Here is a 12389-nt window from a genome sequence, read left to right as displayed (position 1 = left end):
CCACCCTCCAGCTGCTGGGCTTCTCTGCTGTCCTTCTCTGCTGTCCTTTGCATGGCGGAGGTGACTATACTTGTCCCATCTCCACCCTCCAGCTGCTGGGCTTCTCTGCTGTCCTTCTCTGCTGTCCTTTGCATGGCGGAGGTGACTATACGTGTCCCATCTCCACCCTCCAGCTGCTGGGCTTCTCTGCTGTCCTTTGCATGGCGGAGGTGACTATACGTGTCCCATCTCCACCCTCCAGCTGCTGGGCTTCTCTGCTGTCCTTCTCTGCTGTCCTTTGCATGGCGGAGGTGACTATACGTGTCCCGTCTCCACCTTCCAGCTGCTGGGCTTCTCTGCTGTGCTTCTCTGCTGTCCTTTGCCCGGTGGAGGTGACCCATACGTGTCCCATCTCCACCCTCCAGCTGCTGGGCTTCTCTGCTGTCCTTTGCAGGGTGGAGGTGACCCATACGTGGCCCTGCTGTAATCCGCCAAGCACTTCTGGGGGTGAGGTTGAGGAATCTTTGTGGGGCATGTGCGCAGGTGTGTGCGTGCTCAGGCTCCGGCACCACAGTGTTGACAGTCCTATGAGCCTACTGGGTAAGAGCCTAGGTTGAGGCCTGCTGCCTCCTTTGGTTGTGTGGCCTCAGGCAGGTTATGGAACTGCACCCATGTTTTTATCTTTAAATTGGGGAGAATGAGAGTGCCCTTCACTCTGCTGGCACGATACGCAGGAAACGTTGCTTCTCTTCAGCAGATTATTAGGATTCTCTGAAAGTTCTCCCCAGTTCTCTTTTCTACCCCCCTCATTAATGGCAGCCACCAGTGGCGTAGCAGCAAGGAAAATTGGGCCCTTTTGAAGCACTATTGAATTCTGCCTGTCTTGCTAAATCATCTGTGTTCCAACTGTGCTCTTTGAACTGTTGAAGGCCAGAAGTTGTTTTGCGTTTGATCGCCTATAACCGCCAACCCCCCATGTGTTTCTGCCTGTGTTTCACTGCTCACAGGGAGCTTGGGGCTCCTCCGGTTCCCATCCTTGGGAGAGGCAGGCCCATCCACTCAGTACCCACGGCAGGCACCTGGTTCTCATCTCTGACGCCCCGACTTTCCCTTCTCAGCCTGTGTCTCCTTTCCTGTGATTTCCTCTCCTTGCCTTCCTGGGATCCTGCTAGTTCCAGCCCATCCCCACTGCCGCCACGCCACTTGGAAACCCTTTCTCGTGCAGCGGCCACCTTACCGTCCCTGGCTTCACTTTTGCGTCTTGCAACTATTCTTCACTCCAGCACTTGGAGGGATCTGCCTGAGATGAAGCAATGACCACGAGACCCTGCTCAAAGCTGTTTGTCTGTCCCTGCCGATGTCACGATGAAGTCCTCATGTCTCGACGTGGCTGACCAGAGGCCTCCTGCCATTGCCTGGCTCTCCCGCTTCTCTGTCACCCTCGCCTCAGCCTCTGCAGCAGCCACACCGAACATGAGTTCTGTCCTTTCTCCCGCTCCCTCTGCCCTCCCACTTGCCCTCCCCTTTCCCTGTTACGGCCCACTCCAGCCCCGAACACTTAGTGGCTTTGAACAGTGCTTGGTAATTTTTCAGGATTCTGCAGGTTGCCTGGGGCCAATCTGGTGGCAGTTGGGGATGGGACATCCAGGATGGCTTTATGTGCACGTGTGCTGCCTTGTTAATGGCCAGGAGGCAGGGCTGCCTTCTTTCCTCAGGGGCTCTCTCTGGCTAGGACGAGCTGCTTCACGTGGCGGCCAAAGCCCATAGGGACAAGCCCTGGCATGCAGGTTCCTTAAGCCTGTTGGTTGTGGTTGCAGTAGCTGTGGCCGGAGCCTGGCCCGGGTGTTTGTGGAAGGGACGACCTGAGGGCACGAGTCCGGGAGGCAGGGCCCCTTCGGGTGCATTCACCATTTAGGGTTTATCTGCATCCTGTCTCGTCTCAGGAAGCCTTCCGCAACCCCTCCACCCAGACTGTGGTCCAGCCCCTGCTCCGAGTGCCCCCGGTGGGCCTTTGTGCTCTCAGTCCTGGCACCTTGACCCGCTGCTTGTTCTGCTCTCCTTTAAACTCCATGCACCTGACCTGTTAATTGCACGCAGCGCGGAGCCTGGCATCTGCAATGTAGACACACCGGCCACCGCTCAGTGCAAGAAGGCCCCTTTGCTAATGTGCACAGCTCTTTATGCCTTTTTTCCTGTGCCTTTTTGGATTGGAGCAAGAGATTTTTTTTTTCCAAGTAAAGAACAATTTATGTTCCTAAATACTTTTTTTCCTTGACATGACGACGTTGAGCAAGGTGGCTATAGAACTTTTTTTCTGAATTTTATTGCACAAGTAATGTTCTTTATAAAGTAGGGAAATACAGATACATAAAAAGGAGACTGCCAATCCCCCGTAATCCCACCAGTCGCATCCCTACCTGCTCTTAGGAGATTCCTGTTTACCTTTGTAGATTTTCACTGTCTACATACGGACTTTAAAAGGTGCAGCCCTGCAGGCGAATGTGTAGCCGCCTGCGTTTGCGTCATAGGTTCTGAATGTCCTTTCTGCCACACAGGAGGCCATCCCACGCGTGTCCTGTCACGGATCGTTTGCCTCCTGTGAATATTCAGGTTGTTTCCGGTTCTTCCTGTTCTGAACAGCGCCAGGACAAGCACCGGGTACACATTTTTGCATTTTAAAACATATTTAGTAACTCATTCTTCAGCTGGGGAAAAGCCCACGTAAGAGCCCATCAGCGAGTCCGAGCGCGTGTTCCTCCCGCTTCAGCCACAATCCGTGGCTCCTTAGCACACTCGGAATAAAACCTGAGTCCTCCCGGTGGCCTCTGGGCCCCACACCCTGTGTGTCTGCCCCCTGCCCCCTGCTCCAGGCTTGTGTTCTTCCTCCACCTTCCCAGAGCTCCTTGGTGTTCTGGCCTCAGGACCTTGACCTCGTGGCGCCCTCCACGCGGGAGTCTCGTCCTGTGCCTTCTCGCGGCTGATTCACCCACACCAGCCACATCATCAGAAGGAAGAGATTCTTAGGCGATTTTTGTTTGCTGAAGGAGAATCACAGATCAGGATGAGGTCTCCTGGTCCCTTCCTCCCTTTTAAGGACAGATAACTGAAGTTCAGGAAAGCCCAGGCCACACAGCAGGCCAGGGACCAGCTGGGGCCACAGCCCAGGCCTGCAGGTGCATGGCTGTTGCCTTTCTAGAGTTCTGAGGCCTTTTCTCTCCCTTTATTGCTCAGCAAGTTCAAAGAACATCTCGCTAATGATGCACCTTTTTCTGAGTTTCTGTTCGTTAAAGTCCTTTGTTCCCACATTGCCTTTGATTGTTTCTCTAGAAGCCAGATTTACTTGATTTTCAATTCACTGTTCTTTTTTTTCTTTTTTTAGACAGAGTCTCGCTCTGTCACCCAGGTTGGAGTGCAGTGGCACGATCTCGGCTCACTGCAACCTCTGCCTCCTGGGTTCAAGCCATTCTCCTGCCTCAGCCTCCCGAGTAGCTGGGACTACAGGCACCCACCACCACGCCTGGCTAATTTTTGTATTTTTAGTAGAGACGGGGTTTCGCCATGTTGATCAGGCTGGTCTTGAACTCCTGACCTCAAGTGATCCACCCGCCTCGGCCTCCCAAAGTGCTGGGATTACAGGCGTAAGCCACCATGCCTGTCCAATTTACTGTTCTTTACTCTGCAATCTGCTGCCTCTTTGCCAAAATAAATCTTTGCAGGTAAGATAGGTGCGGTGGGGAGTGTGAAATTTATTACAGAATGGTTATTTTACTTCTTAAAAAATTTTTGTTTTAAGAGGCAGAGTCTTGCTATGTTGCCTTGGCTGGTGTCATACTCCTGGCTTACATGATCCTCCTGCCTTGGCCTCCCAAAGTGCTGGGATTACAGGCATACATCATCATGCCTGGTCTAAAATATTGTTTTTTTTTTTTTAATTTTTTTAAGAGATGAGGTTGCCCAGGTTGGAGTGCAGTGATGTGATCATAGCTCACTACTGCCTCGAACTCCCGGGCTCAAGTGGTCCTCCCACCTCAGCCTCCTGAGTAGCTGGATTACAGGTGCCCACCACCATGCACGGCTAATTTTAATTATTATTATTATTATTATTTTTTGAGACGGAGTCTCGCTCTGTTGCCCAGGCTGGAGTGCAGTGGCGTGATCTCGGCTCACTGCAAGCTCCGCCTCCCGGGTTCACGCCATTCTCCTGACTCAGCCTCCCGAGTAGCTGGGACTACAGGCGCCCGCCACCACGCCCGGCTAATTTTTTTTGTATTTTTAGTAGAGACGAGGTTTCACCGTGTTAGCCAGGATGGTCTCTTATCTCCTGAGCTCATGATCCGCCGCCGGCCTCAGCCTCCCAAAGTGCTGGGATTACAGGCATGAGCTGCCGCGCCCGGCCTGCTAATCATGACTAAAGGTAGAACAGTCAGGAATGTCACCTGTTATCTCTGAAGTCACAGTCCCTTGGTTTTCCCTGACCTGCCTGCTACTGCGCCCACTTGCAGCAGCACCTCCGTTGCCCAGTGAAGCATGCTGCCCTGGCCTTACTGTTTCACCGGCACTCTCCTATCTGCGATGCCACTGTCCACAGCGGGGTTGCTTTAGGGTTCCGAGCTCACCTGGGGCCTTCCTGGGTTCTAGCCCCGTGAGCTACAGGGACTTCTTTGTAAAAGGGGATTCCACCAGTTCGGCAGATTCCGGTTCAGTCTCCAGCAGCCCGGGGCCCTTCCTGGAAGGGTGCTTTGTGAGCGGAGTGTGCCGCCCAGGTGTGTAGTGATGCTTCTCAGGCCCATGGGCTGCCCTTCCCTGGGCCTCTTGTGTTTGAGGCCCTTGTCACTGGGGTCGCCTGGCGTGATGATGGAGGCCCTGCAGCTCCCTGCCAGGCGTGGTTCTGCCCAGGTCATTCTCCCGGCCCAGCTGCTGTGGACGGTGGACACACGCTGTCACAGACTCAGGCCGGCCGGGCCACGCCTCCCGGAAGCGGGCCTGCTTGTGTGTGGTTGCATCCCAAGCTCTCCACTCGCTGCCCCTGTTCTGAGCTTCTTGCCGAAGTTGTGTTTGGGGCCATTATCTAGCTTTCTTTTTGAACGTTTAAAGCATTCAAAAGATCAGCTTTTCCAAAGAGTGAGGAAACAGGGAGAGAAAATTATGGCATTTGTTTGAAAGGTTCTGAGGGCTTTTTTTAGCTTGAACAGTTCAAACAGCGCCTCTTGTTAATCAGGAATATTCTAGCATCCCTGGGGTGGTCACACTGGCTTAATTGGAACCCAGGCTGCTTTGAAGTCCTTTAAATCCTTCCTGAGCTGGGAGAAAGAGTGTGAGGGCAGCAACTGTAAAGCTGAAATTTCTTCATTTTATTTACATGTGTCTGGGGACCCTTGTAACTCATTTCCCTGCAGCAGTTGAGCCAAGTTGCTGACTTGTGGACAGCTCAGAGAGGTGGGGGCCAGTTCCTGGCAGAAGAGCTGTAAAACATGGCCTGGGTCCAGGGCTGCAGCGGGATCCCCTCCTGGGAGGCGAGGTCTGGATGGACCACGTCACAGTCGTGGTGGCGTGGACTTTGCTGCTGGCGGCCTGTTCTTGTCGGAAGTTTGCACATGGGAGAACGTGTGGTTTTACTGAAGTCACTTAATGAGTGACCCTAATAGCTCTAAGACGTTCATCAGTATGGACCCCAGGACTTACTTCCTCTTTCGCAGAGCATGTGGACCCACAGTAACCACACTGGAGTTCAGGCGCAGGTGTACCCTGGGGGCCGGTCATTCTGCGTACACAGACCTGCCTTTGTCAGCGGGGCTGTGGGCAGCATGGGGTGGCCATCCAGCCATGGCCGTGTTGCTCCAAGCCCCCCCGTGGTCCTCAGGGGCACTCTGTCTCACCCTGAGCCTCCAGCCACCTTGCCCGTCAGTCTTTCCCTGTACCTCTTGGGGATGGGGAGTCTGCCACCTAGCAAAGCACCCACTTGTCCCACCCCTTCCATTCTGTTGAGCTGAGACGCGTGTTTTGGTCATTTCGTGCCGTGGACACCACCTTGGTTTACAGTGAAACACAGCGCAGAGTCCCCTCTCCCCTGGACCACGTTTCCCCATTTCAGCTCCCTGCTGTGCACGGCTGCTTCTTCCCGCTCTGCAGAGGGTGGTCCTGGTGGCTGGAGTGCGGCAGGCAGCAGCATCCTCCCACGGTGGTTCGCATCCCAGAGTGTGACCGTGGGTTCGTGCTGATGGCTCAGGCGTCCCCTGAGCCTGGACACTGAAGTGTACAGATTGAGGCGTGTTGTTGGATGAGTCGTGACAAGTGGAACACATGCACTCGTCCAGATAACACACTTCTATCAGTCCAGAGTTCCCGGGGTCCCCCCAGTCCAGCCCTTCATCCCCGGCAGCTGTAGCTTAGCCTTGTTTGTTGTAGAACTTCCTATAAATTCTTCCCTTTCTATTTTTTTTCTTTTTCTTTTTTTTTTTGAGATGGAGTCTCACTTTGTCGCCCAGGCTGGAGTGCAATGGTGCGATCTCGGCTCACTGCAACCTCCACCTCCCGGGTTCAGGCGATTCTCCTGCCTCACCCTCCAGAATAGCTGGGATGACAGGTGTGAGCCACTGCGCCCAGCTGTATTTGTATTGCCCACCTTTTGTTTCGTTGAATCTGCGCTCAGGTGTCACCTTTCCCTAGCTAGAGCCCTTTCCTGGCCCTCCCAGGTCAACATGCCCCCTTCCCTCAGCCTCAGGCTTTCCACTCTCCTCCAGATCCGGCCACTGGATCATGCCACTGTCACCTCCTCTGGGCCTCGGGGATGTCACCTGCCCACTCTTGTCATGGTCGGCCTCCTCAGCGAGCCACTCAGCTCTAGCTGCAAAGGACTCCGTCTGTTTGTCCATGCAGTGTCCTTGCTGGGCACACAGTAGGTGCTCAGTTAAATTTGTTCACTGGATGCAGATTCTGCAGGCATCTTCACAGGTTATGCTGATGGAGCAGATGTGCCCTACCACCATATGTTTCTACAATTGATTTTTTTTTGGTGCAACTGTCAAAAAATTTATTTTTCCTCTACCACCCCCCCCCCCCATTTTTCCTGCTTCTTAGTGTGGTTTTAGACTCTGATTCTGTCACTTAACATATCTGCTGTCTCCATTCGATGTGACCTAGAACCTGATAGGCATGCCGTCTGCCCCTGCTGGGGCGATGGGTGTGGGCACCAGCAACCGTCACAGGGGTCCAGGGTTTTCCACTGACTGCCGGGTGCCCTCAGTGCAGAGCTCCTGCAGGAGGGTCGAATTGTCTGTTTCATAGACCAGAAAACTGAGGCTCAGCTGGGCCCTTCACCTGGCTGCCTCCAGAGTGCGGGCTTTCTGCTGTGCCAGGCTATTCTCTTTCCTCTCCCATTCCTTTGCATCAGTCGGCACTCTTTGGAACAGTGCCTGAGGATGTTAGAATCACCTTATGTCTCCTCTGGAAAGAGGCCAGTGGATAGAGAAATATTTATTTCTAATCTTGTAGTCTCTGTTTATACAGCGGTTTGTTATACAAGTAACCTATTGAGAAGAGGACATAGGTGTTTGCATGCATCCGCTTCTCAGTGAGTCCATGCTGGACTGTAACTGTTCCCATTTTCCTGAGGTGGGGGGTTGAGGTTTGGAGAGCTCAGGGTCACAGATTCGCAATGAATGGACTTAGAATTGAGTGCTTGACTGACTGCAGACACTAAGGTGTTAACTCTGCTGCCTCTTTATGCTTGGGATGGTTTGCAGAACCTGCTTTTTGAAAACAAGACTATTTACATGCACATTTCTGTTCCCAGTAATTCTTGGCATGGATGAGGGGGATGCTTTGTGTCAGATTCGCATGGTGAGGAGGGGGCCACTCTGAGAGGAGCCAGGCCCAGGCTGCCTCCAGGGCATCCAGTGCTCCCCAGGCTTGCTTAGGAGAGTGCCGATTCCTGCTGCACAGCACCTCTCATGACCAAGTTTAAAATGCATTATACATAGAAAAGTGTGCTTCTGTGGCTCACGCCTGTAATCTCAGCACTTTGGGAGGCCAAGGCGGGCGGATCACAAGGTCAGGAGTTGGAGACCAGCCTGGCCAACATAGTGAAACCCTGTCTCTACTAAAGATACAAAAAATTAGCCAGGTGTGGTGTCACGCACCTGTAATCCCAGCTACTCTGGAGGCCGAGGCAGAAGAATCGCTTGAACCGGGGGGCAGAGGTTGCAGTGAGCCGAGATTGTGCCACTGCACTCTAGCCTGGGCGACAGAGTGAGACTCTGTCTCAAAAAACAAAAAACAAAGAATACATACTGTTGTCTGTGTGCCCATTCTCAAGAAAAAGGAAAGTTTCTTTGAAAACGTGTGGACCTTCCCTAGTTCCATCCCATTATGCCCCCAACCCACACTCCCAGAGCAAGCCCCTGGGCTCTGTGATCACTCCTGAGTTTTGTAAACACTGTGGTGCTCACTCAGTCCTGCTCCCTGGAGGCCTTGGCCACCCATCCTTAATGTGCCAGTTTGTGCCTGTTGCACGTCATTGTAATTACATCATTTAATTAAATATGGAAGCTGATGAAAAATAATTATTTGTAGAGCAATGTTTCTGTGAAGACAAAGCTGAATGCTTTGGAAAGTCCCACAGGAAAATTGCTAAAAAGTTGCTACTGAATAAAGCAAATAGTGAAAGATTAAGAGGAAAAGTTGTAAGGTCTAGGAAGATGACAGGGATCCACTTTAAAGAAACAAAGCTAACAATCATGAGCGGTGTGTCGTGGACATGGTTCATGCAAAAAAAAAAAAAAAAAAAGACGAAACTCCAATTAATGGACTCATGTTCGAAGAAAAAGTTTGCAGCTTGAAAGATAATTGTGTGTTTTTCTGTTTTAAGTTGAAATGTTTGAGATAAACGCATCATTTGATTCCTCACTTAGCCAACTTCTGGGATCCATTACGGTCTTTTTTTTTTTTTTTTGTGAGTGGTGGATTATAGATAACTTTATTTTTATTCTTTGTGTTTTTCTCTTTTAATGGATTTTTTTTAAAGATATCATTTACCCCTTTAAGTTGGTTTTTTTTTTTTTTTTTTTTAGTATTTATTGATCATTCTTGGGTGTTTCTCACAGAGGGGGATTTGGCAGGGTCATAGGACAATAGTGGAGGGAAGGTCAGCAGATAAACACGTGAACAAAGGTCTCTGGTTTTCCTAGGCAGAGGGCCCTGCCGCCTTCCGCAGTGTTTGTGTCCCTGGGTACTTGAGATTAGGGAGTGGTGATGACTCTTAACGAGCATGCTGCCTTCAAGCATCTGTTTAACAAAGCACATCTTGCACTGCTCTTAATCCATTTAACCCTGAGTGGACACAGCACGTTTCAGAGAGCACAGGGTTGGGGGTAAGGTTATAGATTAACAGCATCCCAAGGCAGAAGAATTTTTCTTAGTACAGAACAAAATGGAGTCTCCCACGTCTACTTCTTTCTACACAGACACAGTAACAATCTGATCTCTCTTTCTTTTCCCCACATTTCCCCCTTTTCTATTCGACAAAACTGCCATCGTCATCATGGCCTGTTCTCAATGAGCTATTGGGTACACCTCCCAGACGGGGCGGCTGCCTGGCAGAGGGGCTCCTCACTTCCCAGACTGGGCGGCTGCTGGGCGGAGGGGCTCCTCACTTCTCAGACGGGGCTGCTGGTCAGAGACGCTCCTCACCTCCCAGACGGGGTGGCGGCGGGACAGAGACACTCCTCAGTTCCCAGATGGGGTTGCGGCCAGGCAGAGGCACTCTTCACATCTCCGACGGGGCGGCAGGGCAGAGGCGCTCCCCACATCCCAGACGATGGGCGGCCGGGCAGAGACGCTCCTCACTTCCTAGACGGGATGTCGGCCGGGAAGAGGCGCTCCTCAATTCCCAGACTGGGCGGTCGGGCAGAGGGGCTCCTCACATCCCACACGATGGGCGGCCAGTCAGAGACGCTCCTCACTTCCTAGATGGGGTTGCGGCCGGGCAGAGGCTGCAATCTCAGCACTTTGGGAGGCCAAGTCAGGCGGCTGGCAGGTGAAGGTTGTAGCGAGCCGAGATCACGCCACTGCACTCCAGCCTGGGCAACACTGAGCACTGAGTGAGTGAGACTCTGTCTGCAATCCCGGCACCTTGGGAGGCTGAGGCTGGCAGATCACTCGCTGTCAGGAGCTGGAGACCAGCCTGGCCAACACAGCGAAACCCCGTCTCCACCAAAAAATACGAAAACCAGTCAGGCGTGGCGGCGCGCGCCTGCAATCCCAGGCACTTGGCAGGCTGAGGCAGGAGAATCAGGCAAGGAGGTTGCAGTGAGTCGAGATGGCGGCAGTACAGTCCAGCCTCGGCTCGGCATCAGAGGTAGAGCGTGCAAAGGGGAGAGGGAGGGGGAGGGGGAAGGGGGGGAAGGGGAGGGGGAGGGGAAGGGGAGAGGGAGGGGGAGGGGCAGGGGCTCCATTACCGTCTTGATGATTCTGGGTAGGAAACCTTGCAGTGATATATTGCTGCCCCATTTATAGTGCCAATTATTTGCGTTGTTATGCATAGCTGAGCGTCAGTTAGGAATGATAGAATTGTTTTGTTACAAATGTTTATAATTAGATTTTCTCTGCATTAATTTGTTGTGGGAATTATTTTTCTTTTTATAAAATTTTTACGTAGTACCTGATTCTGCAATATAAGGTCGCAATACTAGGCTTTGAAAATTACTTATTGAACAGCTATTGTATTTTCTTGGTACAGAATATTGAAAACATTCAAAAAGTATCCAGTGGCTAGCCTGGCATGGTAGTGGGTGCCTGTAATCCCAGCTACTCTGGAGGCTGAGGCAGGAGAATTGCTGGAACCTGGGGGGCAGAGATTCCAGTGAGCTGAGGTCATGTCACTGCACTCCAGCGTGGGTGACAGAGCGAGCCTCTGTCTCAAAAAAGAAAAAAAAATAGGCTGGGGGCGGTGGCTCACGCCTGTAATCCCAGCACTTTGGGAGGCCGAAGTGGGCAGATCACGAGGTCAGGAGATCGAGACCATCCTGGCTAACACAGTGAAACCCCGTCTTTACTAAAAATACAAAAAAATTAGCTGGGCGTGGTGGCGGGCGCCTGTAGTCCCAGCCACTCGGGAGGCTGAGGCAGGAGAATGGTGTGAACCCAGGAGGCGGAGCTTTCAGTGAGCCAAGATTGCGCCACTGCACTCCAGCCTGGGCCACAGAGTGAGACTATGTCTCAAAAAAAAAAAAAAAAAAAAAAAAAAAAAGGGTCCAGTGGCAAGCCTCCTGCCATGTTCTTGTTCTCCAGCAGGAGGCCATTGTTATTTTCATGTTTATCTTTTAGATTTTTTTTTTTTTTTTGAGACAGGGTATCATTCTGTCTGTCACCCAGGCTGGAGTGCAGTGCGTGATCATAGCTCACTGTAGCCTCTGCCTCCCAGGCTCAAGAGATCCTCCCGCCTCAGCATCCTGAGTAGCTGGGACTATAGGCACTCCCAACCAGGCCTGGCTAATTTTTTGTATTTTTTTTTGCAGAGACGGGGTTTTACCATGTTGCCTAGGCTGGTCTGAAATTCCTGGGCTCAAGTGATCCACCCACCTCTGCCTCCCAAAGTGCTGGGATTACAGGCATGAGCCACTGCGCCCGGCCAGACTTCTTTTGTGCAAAAATGAATCAACACAGCCATGCAGGTTTTGACTTTTCTGCACACGGTAGCATAGCATACTTATAGTCTGCTTCTTGTGTCTGTATTTAGCAATGCCTTTTTGGTGATCTTTCATGTTAATATAGGAAAAGATGTGTTTTTTTCCTCTTACACAAGTTCCATTGTATGGATAGACTACGACATTTAACCTGTTATACCGAACTTTTAATCCAGTGGTCTGAGTTCAGTAGAATGACTTGCGTAGCATTTAGTCGGATAGTTACTGTTCTGGAATGATACGATTTTTTTTGCTCATTCTCTTAATATTTATTGAAAAGTATATTGGGCCAGTGGAAAAAACAGAACAAAATAAAAAACAGTCCCATGCCTTTCTGGAGCCTGCATTCCAGTGGAGGGGGAAAGACACTAAATAAGCAGGTAGAAAGATGCAGGATCTCAGCTGGTGGTGTTCTGTGAAGGAGGAGAGCACCAGGAGGAGCGGCCAGGAGCCAGGGCTCAGGTGACATTCCATTGAAGACTCAAACAAGTGAAGAGGGGGCAGGCCACGCAGGCATCTAGGGGTGCGGTGTTGTGGAAGAGGGCTGTGCAGAGGACCTGAGGTGGGAATGTGGCTCCCGTTGTGGGAGGTTTTGAGGCAGTGATGTGGAGAAGCAGATGTCTCCTGCACCCCTGTCCTGCACAGGCAGTGTGTGGGACCCACATCCCTGTAGGAAGGTGGTTGCTCCCTGTGGGAGTCACAGCGTGACGAGGGTTTGCTGCTGCATGG

At 51.8% G+C, this 12389-nt stretch overlaps 1 protein-coding gene across 15 annotated transcripts in view; it reads left to right on the top strand.

Moving 5' to 3' along the window:
* Positions 1-12389, top strand: part of MAD1L1 (mitotic arrest deficient 1 like 1) — a 425682-nt gene that overhangs the window by 62412 nt on the left and 350881 nt on the right. Inside the window, exon 1 of one of the 15 annotated variants that reach the window (XM_055115668.2) lies at positions 10047-10333. The exons of the other annotated variants lie outside the window; for them this stretch is intronic. The gene's annotated coding sequence lies outside the window, so the exon portion shown is untranslated. Of the gene's footprint in view, positions 1-10046; positions 10334-12389 lie in introns of those variants that run through there. 15 annotated transcript variants of the gene reach the window in all.

The sequence above is a fragment of the Pan paniscus genome, chromosome 6 (genome assembly GCF_029289425.2).
Source record: "Pan paniscus chromosome 6, NHGRI_mPanPan1-v2.0_pri, whole genome shotgun sequence".
Classification (NCBI taxonomy): domain Eukaryota; kingdom Metazoa; phylum Chordata; class Mammalia; order Primates; family Hominidae; genus Pan; species Pan paniscus.
The sequence above is the reverse complement of the archived record's forward strand: the minus strand, read 5'-3'. Positions and strand labels throughout refer to the sequence as shown.